The following is a 9,798-nucleotide window of genomic DNA, read 5'->3' as shown; positions in this document are numbered from 1 at the left end:
GCACGGCTTTAAAGATGTTGGTTTCTTTTTTCTTTTTCTTTTTTTTATAGTTTTGATTTTCATCACAGCAGCATGCTACACAGTATGCCAAAAAGTACTTTCAAAACCTAAGGTTTGTAGGAGCACAGGGTGAATAAAAAAGAAAGCACAAGACAGACAGCAGGCTCAGTGTGTAGTCTTGTTAGACAAAAAAGAGGTTCAGGACACAAAACAACCTTTCACCATGGGTTAGAGATACAGTGGTAAAGAGATAGTTCATACAACATATGGTTAATAATTAAAAAAATTTGACTGTTGTCTGGGCACAGAAGGGAAACCTTGGAAGTTGTTATTGATTGAGAGATTTTAGAGTGAAGATCATACAGACAATTCAGTGGATCACGATGGTTGATACAATTAGTCTGCTTTTCCCAAAATTTTTAGTCGGAGATCAGGGACCTGGCTTCAAACACCCTGATTTCCACATCATTGGCCATAAGCTCTAAAAAAGAATAAAACTGTTGTAAAATACTCAGCAATTGCACCTGCTGCTCCTGGCGTACACAAACTCAGTACTTCAGTTCGCGTCTACTATTGTTCTGCCAAAACAGGATAACAGCTCTGTTGTGGGAGCGAATCTTATTGCCATCTATGATGAGAAGAACATCTGATTGATTTGAGTTCTGTAAAACATAATCAGAAGGTACGCTGGTGCATCAGCTGATTGCCTTGAGGAAAGCAGGGTCCCAAAGACTGCTATGAAATGCACAGAAAGCATAATTAAGTCCATTAAGCTTCAGGTGAAGGAGTCAAACAAGGTCTCTAACAACTGTCTGACAACCACAATGGGCTCTTGCAATCAGAACAAGATCTGAGTAAGGCAACCTCTGAAACAGAGCTCTCTGAGCAGAGGAAAAGTCAAAGGCCCTCAGCTGGGAAATGGGACTCAGCAGAGCAGTGGGTGAGGGATGCGGGATCTTTATATTGTAAAAATATTTTTCTAGATGTAAGTGAGTATTATGTCTACAGATTAACCTTGAATGCACACTGGTTACAGTAGCACACAGTTCCCAGCATAGACGTTCTAACTGGATAAATAAAAAAGACTGTAACATCTTCTATTGTTTCAGAAATGAAAATTCACCTCTCTCCACCAGTACAGGTTGATAAGGCAGCCTGTACACTTGCCCTCCTCATCTCATGGAAGGCCACTGTAACAATTAAGGAAGAAAAAAATCTAAGGGACAACTGGTAAATCATATGACAGAGGAGCAAACCCACGTGGAAAAGGAAAGGGCAAATTAAATCAGCAGCTTAAGGCAGCCCTACAGAAGGCAAACTATATTAAGCAACTTAACGCAATTTGTTCCCAAAATGTAAATGGAACCACCATTCAGCCTCCTTATCCACAATAACAGGTACAATGAGACTGATTTCCAATGATTTCTCAAATAAGTGCCATGTCCATCACAGAATTAGTCCCTAGGGACTTCATAAGGGTACTGATATTAACTCACTTCAACTGTGATTCCTGCCCTGAGGGCAAATAACATAATTGCACTGCAGTGTACATTTGGCTTCTGCTTGCTTTTGCTCAGTTTGCATAGTTCTGCACTTTCCTATTGTTTCTGTAGTACAAGATGTCACAGCACCATTTTGATGACATGTCTGAGTATATCAAAGGCCAAGGGAATCCTGTAATGTAAACACATCATTTATTACTATGTACAGCAATGATTACCTGACATCAAACCCATCTAGAAGCATGCTGTGTGACTGCGAGTAGGCGGCTTCCTGTTAAAGAGCCCTATCGATTGACAGGAGTATGGAGAAGAGACAACAAAAGGGAAGGGTGTTTTGTCAATATCTCCAGCACTGTAAGGAACGGGCCTCCTATTCAACATACAACATAAACGTGGATATTTTCCAGTTCTCAACTCCTCTAAAACTCTGACAACTTCCTAAAAAACCATTCTCTTAGGAGCCAAGGAACACAGGGCAATAGCTCTGCTCTGCCTTGCTTATTAGCACTAAAGTTTAAGGCTAGAGGATGCAGCATCCTGTGGCTGCTGGTAAGGGAACAATGGACTCCCTGTCACGTGTCCCTTGGCTCTTTCCAGGCAGAGAGCTATGGGATGTTGACCATCCTCTGATACAAGTGACTAATTTAGAGAAGGTGGCCCAGGGAGCCCAAAACCGGATTTATCAGGGCATGCAGGAAAACAAGCCACTGCAGCATTACCAAAAGAACTTCCATGGAGATTCATGGGGTGGAGAGTAAAAAGCATAGCTGTGCATCTGAATAGTTGAGCTACTCTTCACTGCAATCAAATTCAATTTCACCGATGTGACAGAGAAGAGGTATGAAATATTAATGATCTGTGCTGGCCTAAATGGTTGTTAGATGTACGCAGACACATTGTATTCTAAAGAAAATTGTATGCAAACATAAAAATGTTCTCATTGCATTTGAGGGGCATCTCAAGCAGGTGCTTACATGGTCAGTTCTCATACATGTAAACTGGGGCAGATATAGCTTTCTCTTTTCTCCTGTTTGGCTGTATGTAGTGATTCCCTCCAGACCCAGTATTTGTCTTGCAAATCAGAAGAATGAACTCTCGCTCACCGACACAGCGGATTCTCACAGCCATACCTTTTGCCATTCAACAGTTTCTGGAGCTGCTTCTGTTTCTCCACACCTGATGCTTTAAGCTGGAAAATGACTTCATGGGGGCATTTGGAGGCACCATCACTTAAAGCAAAACACTTTTTTTTTCTTCTTTTTTTTTTTTTAAAGTCTGTAGACAACAAAAAGAAAACACAGAATATAAGTTATAAGTTCCTGTGGAAGGAAAATAATGCAGAAATAATACCTTTAGAAGAAACAGTTTTGATAAATAAATTTCACCTAGAACCAAATTTTCTGTGAGCACAAGGATATGATGTCAGATTTGCATGTAAAACAGGTACCACATCTGTGTAATTTCAATGAACTTGAATAAAAACAAGAAACAATATGTATCCAAAATAATTTTGCTTGCAGGTTAGACATGAAATTGTTGACATATTTAGTAGCTGTTTGCCTGAAGATCTGACCCACAAGTTGTACGTCTTTCAAGCAGAAAGAATAAGAGAGTATGAATTAAAAGATGAAGCTAGTATGAAAAAGTATCTGCTGAAAACGTCTGTCAGAAAAACTCTTCTTGGATACATTATTTATCTATAATGGAATATATGGTTTTTCATTTCAAATCTTCTGTTTTATGAATGGAGTTTGTAAAGACATCTTAGATATTTAGACGCTGAAGTTTCAATGCTCTTACATTCATTGTTTCTGGAATATACAAAGAGAAGGCACTATTATTTTAAAATATTTTTAAAATATTTGACATCTAATGCAGAAGTTTTTGTCATTAAATAATACTTAATGCAGCCTAGATATACACTTGCTGCAAAGGCTGCTCAGAAAGATAACTTTGGTCTGCTTTGACTCACTGCAGCCTCAAGTTTAGCCAGAGGTCAAGGCGTGTTGGACTCAATATAGCTTTACAAGGACATTTCTAGGAACCGTACAGAGGAGCTGAGGGGACTTAGCATCTGGAAAGGGAGCGCTGAGGAGTCACAGGCAATGAATCTAGACTTAAGGACACTTGAGACAGACTTACAACTTGTGCCTTCCAGACCTGCTCAGCAGAGCTTTGTGGAGGATGTTCAATTTACCTAATTCTTGAAACAGGCTTCCCAAGAGATTGCTGGCTTGGTTCATCCATTATACTATTAGGTCTCTGGTTGGAGTGTGAAGGAGTTGATGAAGGACCAGGAAAACAGGCAAGAGCAAGTTTCAAACTTCCATACCTCATCGAGTTTGGTCCAAAACAGGCATCATTTCTGCACTTGACATTACTTTTAACTCTTAGGGTTTGAAAAATTTACATCAGCTGCTTGAGAGGAAATTGAAATTCCTGGAGTTACATTACTGGTTTGAAACTGCCCAGAAATTCCCATTTATGCAAAAGTTTAATTCCTTAGAAAGCTAGTTAATATAGCTTCTACTGACCAGGTGTTGGAGAGAAGAGACAAGGCCATACTGAAAGAGGACACTGTCCTTTAGAGACAAACAAAACATGGCATGATTCCTACTCAGCAGAAATTTACTAGACCATGTGCAGACAAGTTGAGGTAGCTCAGCATCTGGAAAGGGGGAGCTGAGAGGCCATGTGCAATGAATCTAGAATCCTTCACCAGATTCACAAGGGAAGCTTTAAAAATAAAGTTTAACTACATAAAAGGAGGTTCAGAACAATAAAGAGAACCAGAGGAACAAAGAGCATGATCAAGGGTACAGCTGAGCTGAGATGAAGGCTGGAACAACTCTCAGTGCAATGTGAGTTTCAAATTTGGGGCCCAACAGGGTAAGAAATCAGGAAGATTCCAACATATATGAGGAATATGTTCAGACTGCAGAAAGGAATTTTTCAAATAGGTTTCAAATATGGGCAGTAGAAATGAGAGTTCAGAGGGAACAATAAAAGTATCTCAGGTAACATTTATGGAAGGAATTGGTGAGAATTCTGGCAAGAACAGAAAGGAAAATAGTATTTGTTGGTATTGAGCACAGAAACAAGGCTTGATGAGAACAAATTCAAAAAAAAAAAAAAAAAAAGAGAAAAAAGAAGGAAGACAAGCTCAAGTATATACAAATTCTCAGATGGAGAAGACAGCCTTGGAGGATGGAGAAGCAACATTATTTGGCCCTGACTGTGAACAGAATTGGCAAGCCTGGACTAACCGGAAAGTGTCTTGGGAGATCTGCCTTCTATTTATTTTCTTCTGTGGACTAGGTTTTGCATTGTGTACTCTTTGCTCAATGTGTATTGGTTATTAGTGCATTCCTTCTGAGCTATTCTTAACTTCTGAAAGGGACTGGTGTTAGTTTTGTGAACTTAAGCTACAACTGTTTTACAACCTGAAAGCTATACAGAGAGCAACAGGAAAATCTCTGAGCACTCAGTGGCTTTCCTTTTTCCAGGCCTTCTCCAAGAAACTGCACTCAAACCATCCCAAGCTCAGCTGTAACTTCTTTCAAACACACCTTCAGTCACCAATAGTAAGATACTCCACTCTCTCATTCCTTTGGGCAGTGTACAGAGACTGTATTCAGTGAGAATACTGCATCTGCTACCCTTACGCATTCTGCAGTCCTCCGATAAGTTTACTACTATATGTAGGCTTCTACAAAAGTAATGCTTCCCTTTATTTCCGTGAAAACTACAAACGATACAAAGAGCACAATAACATTGTTTGATAAAGCAAGTTTGCAGCTGCAAATCACTATTTTTCAATATAGTCTTTAGCTATGCATTGTTGCCAGCAATGAACAAGAGCCTGCATATTGCACTTGTAACAATCTGTACCAGTGGAGGTGATGAACTGTCACTGTAGCCACTGTTGAAACACACCACCCACTCCCTCACTGCGCTTACATCCACTGCTTGGGCTCCATAAAAGTTCAGCAAGAATCAGTGAATGTCAATGGGTGCCATTTTTTCCTCATAGAGGAATTCGGTTACACATCTTTGCTTCATCCACTTTCATGTCAGACTGCCCTTTTCTGCCATCTGTCTCATGGCACAACATCCATCTCTGACATCATGGGCCAACATAATAAAGTAGGGAGCACTATTTTCAGAGCAGCATTCGTATAAGATTCTTGGGTCAGCTCAGCAAGGTTATATTGCCCTCAAAATATAAGCAAGACTCTAGTTTCATAAATGAAGGGGTTAGAAATTTCAGAAAGTGATTGTCCAAAGGAAGATCTCCCAGAAGAGAGAAATTCTGTTCTGAGATGGGACACAGACATTCATAAGTACTAAGGGCCTGGAATTAGTCATCACATACAGTATGAGTAAGACTCTGGCAGAACAGTAAGTCTGGCAATCCGTAAACTTCCCCCTTTTTGCCACTATAAACTCATTTCTCCCTGACAAATAGCTTTTGAATCAGCATAATTAAAGTTAGCATTAAAGTTAGCATAATTAGCATTTTTCTTGCACAGGCCTAAGTGCTCTAAGAAAACAACGCAAAGAAAGTGGAAGTAAAACTTAGTAGTGAGATGTAAAGGATGCTAATACACAAAGTTCCTTTGATATTTACTCTTCTATGTCTATGTCTGGAGCAGGGTGATGCTTTTGTGATATATGCAGAGATACGTGGAAGATACCATGCAGAATCCTGGCCTCTCAGCAGAAAAAAAAAATAAACAATAACAACAAAGATGGTTAGGAAGGTTCAGGAAATTAATTTACTCACCAAGAAAAGAATACCCAGCAAGTTTCTAAGAATGTAGAATAAACTGGGGCAGATTGAAAAATTGAAATGTTGTTACTTGGGAAGTAAGGCTCTTATAGTACTTTTAGATATGTATATCATAATATTCTGCTTCAAACTAAGCTTTTACTTACTAAGCAATTAACTAGTTTAGGCTTTCCACTGCTCAGTCACTCATACCAATGTGTTCTAGCAGTGTCCCTTGCTTTTACAAAGCAGAAAAAATAAATCAAACGAAATAATTCCTGGGTGTTCCACTGCAAAAATATATATGCCACTTACACTTCTCTTGGAAGTTGGAGAATGCTTCTTATAAACAAATGTGAGATGAATTGTTGGAAAGAATGAACTGAATTTATGCAACTGAACAATACAAGAAGAAATTTTCAAAAATGACGTTTTTGAAAGAGATCTTTTGATGTTTGATTAAAATGTGGGAACTTGTACCAACAAATAAGTTTAATTAGAGCTACTTAAATACATAGTCTGTGCTGATTATTCACGTGCTGCAGTATAATGGGAAACAAGTTCAGCTCTGTGGAGAACAGGAATCCTGAACAGTTCCTGGACAAACCATAAACCATAGAATTGCTGCAAATGAATATTCTTTGCTAGAACAGAAATATCCACATAAATGAGATAATATACTGAGGCAAAATAAGCAGCACTTATATGTTGCAAATATGCAAACAGAGAAGTAAACATATGTGGTTCTAAAATCAATTGCAAAGAAATTTATTGCAGTCAGTATCACCATGACTATTGTGTGCTCTCCATAGAATCAGTCCCTATCAATTCCAGATCAGCTTCTGAAATTCTCATGACATCTCACCTGTGGACCTGAGTGACCCATTAATAGATCCATCAGCTTCCTGGAGTGCCCTTCCACATCCAAGAAAGCTGTCCTATTTCTGCAGAATGAGAAGGTAGAACATCAAGAGTGCTACTGGTACTGCAGTAAAGAGTAATAAACTCATATATTTAAGGTGGAGCAAACCAAAGAAAGAACAATCTGAGTTTCTGAATGAATTCTTTCCAGCAGTATTCCAACACTGTTAGAAAGATAATGTGCTGTGTCTTGGCAAAGGGCTAAAAAATTAGCATTATATAAATAGAGAGACCCAGAAGAGCCACTGGGCCGGAATCAGTGAAGGCAGCAGGAATTTCCCCCAGATTGCAACAGACTTGGATCATGCCTGTTGTTGGCATGGACATGCAGGGCCCGTAAAACATTAGAAAAGTGAATTTTTATTAAACAAATTATCTCAAGACATTGAAAACACATACAGTACTCTTTGCTATTTAGTTTTTCTTTTACTGGAAGCAGTAAATGAGAAACATTTCCTGCACAGTTTATCGAATGTGTTTGTGCTTAGTGCGTAAAAAGGATATGCAGCAAGGTAACCAGGGCCTTTTATACAATGCTATAGACCTTTAGGGAGCAAAAGTGAAGAGGAAGAAAGAAGAGACAGAGGGACAGCAATTGGTGCACATTTCTGTTATTAGCATATATGGTGGCCAAGGAAAGCATCACATGCAATTAACGATACACAGCTGTAGTCACACAGTGCATCTCTTCTGTGAAAGAGTAAAAGTTTATACAGCTGCTGCTTGCTACTCAGGAGTCACAAATGCAAACACATGATTGCATTATGTTTACAAATTTCCTGCAGAACATTCCGCATTTGTATGGATTATATTACATTCACTCAGAGTCTGATGACAAATTGCTGTAGATTAATCTCTTCTTAGAAATATGTGGAGCTTTTAACAAAGTGTACATAAACCAAGCTGCTAGTTGTTTTTCATTGTTAATAATGATTCCTTTTAAAATCCAAAGTTTAGAAGTGTTACAGGGCACGCTACTGGGCTTTCATTCATTATCGCAATAAAACTCCATAAAGCAGTCTGTTCTGCCAGAGGGTATTGCTCCTTTCTGACAGGTACAGTGACAGACACAAATTTTCTATCTCTGAATAGTACTATAGATACTATCAAGTGAGACAAAGAGAACAAAATGTATGACAATCGTTCAGTCTCATAGCAAAGAGATTTGTAGCTAGCTACTAAGTATGCTTCCCAGCAAACAGACTATGTTGTCCTACGGCTACATGGAAAAGTTATATTTTCTTTGAAAATTCAAGGGCATTTGGTTTGTTTTCACTCTACTTGAAAGACTGTTTTGTTTGTTGGCTCCAGCTAAACAGGTGTGGGGCCCAGCCTTTTATTTTTGCCAGCAAAATGACTATTAACTGACCATTTGTTGTAGAATGCTAACAATATAATTTAGAGTAAATATTTTAAACAAACATTTTTCTCAGGTCAGTTACGAAAAAAACCCAACAATAAATAATATCCAGAAATGAATGCAGCTCCCTCTCTCTCACCCAATGTTGGCATTTCTAAAATGCCTTTCCCAGTGATAAAACAGAAAAGCCTTGGGACAAGTCCAGTGAGGACAGGCTAGTCTCTTTTTTCCTCTAAAGTTTAATCTGTGGCTTCTGGGCTAGAACACCCATTTACATTTCACAACAGAATAAAATAAAACATTTTGTTAAAGATGCAGATTGTGCAGGGCAGCCTAACAAAGATAGTGATAGCATTCTGTAAGCAAATTTCCCAAGCTTTGGCCCGTTCCTTGAAGCACTGCTAAAACTATTTCCTCTCTTGACAAGCCCATCAGAGTTAATCTGGGGTGTCTTCTAGCTGAAGACTGTAAACACCACAGTGACTTCTGGAAGAGAATAAAGTTCTTGACTCCAATCCATTACAGTGCTTTACAGTAGAGGTCTTTGCAAGTATCGTAAGGGCAGGAGTTCTCCACGTTCATTTTTCCAAAGCCATATACATTGAAACCCAGTAGTCCAGCGAAGAGAGAAAATGCAGGGGCTAGTTGCAAGAGATCAGCTCAGCTGGGTGGATACAACCTCAGTCTGGCAAGAGAACTAGGAGGTTTTAAACCACTGTTTGTAATTGAAGGGATCACTGTCAGCACTGTGTTCCTGAGAACTCCCTGACTGACCAGATCCAAGGTTAATCTAGCTCTGACTCACTTTCCAAAAGCCATAATAGGCAGATGCCTAAAGCTTAAGAGCTGGACAAACATATATGGTATTTTCCTGTACTACTCTTCCAATCTCTGTCTATTTTCAGCTTAGAGGACTTTGTAAGCCAGATGTGGCTGTGCTCTTTTGTAACTCTCAATAGATTTCTCTTCCACATGTTCTTCTAACCTTGCCTTGAGCCCACACAAACTTCCAGCACTCACACCAACCTCTAACAAAAAAACACAGGTCAACTGCAGACTGAGGCTACTACGTTGTTTAGCTCCTCATTTACTTATCTTTAACTTGCTTTGTTTGATGACTTCAGCATCCACTATGGAAAAGGTGGAAGTTAATCCCTCTCAAGCATCACTTTCCATCACTTCAATTATTCTTGAGATTTGAGTAATGGAAATTCACAGAGTATTGAATATTTTTATGCTGCAGA

General features: G+C 39.0%; 1 long non-coding RNA gene across 5 annotated transcripts in view; it reads right to left on the bottom strand.

The window, feature by feature from the left end:
• The window catches only part of LOC122183175, a 368,354-nt gene that overhangs the window by 44,004 nt on the left and 314,552 nt on the right, over positions 1 to 9,798 (bottom strand). For 4 of the 5 annotated variants that reach the window (XR_006180126.1, XR_006180128.1, XR_006180129.1 and 1 more), the window contains one exon: positions 2,633 to 2,777. This is a non-coding gene — a long non-coding RNA (uncharacterized LOC122183175). Of the gene's footprint in view, positions 1 to 1,496; positions 1,675 to 2,632; positions 2,778 to 9,798 lie in introns of all 5 variants that reach the window. The other variant, XR_006180127.1, reaches the window with a different exon arrangement.

The sequence above is a fragment of the Lagopus leucura genome, unplaced genomic scaffold, assembly GCF_019238085.1.
Source record: "Lagopus leucura isolate 7727_CA_CO unplaced genomic scaffold, USGS_WTPT01 Super-Scaffold_100017, whole genome shotgun sequence".
Lineage (NCBI taxonomy): Eukaryota > Metazoa > Chordata > Aves > Galliformes > Phasianidae > Lagopus > Lagopus leucura.
This window is presented reverse-complemented; position numbering and strand designations above follow the sequence as displayed.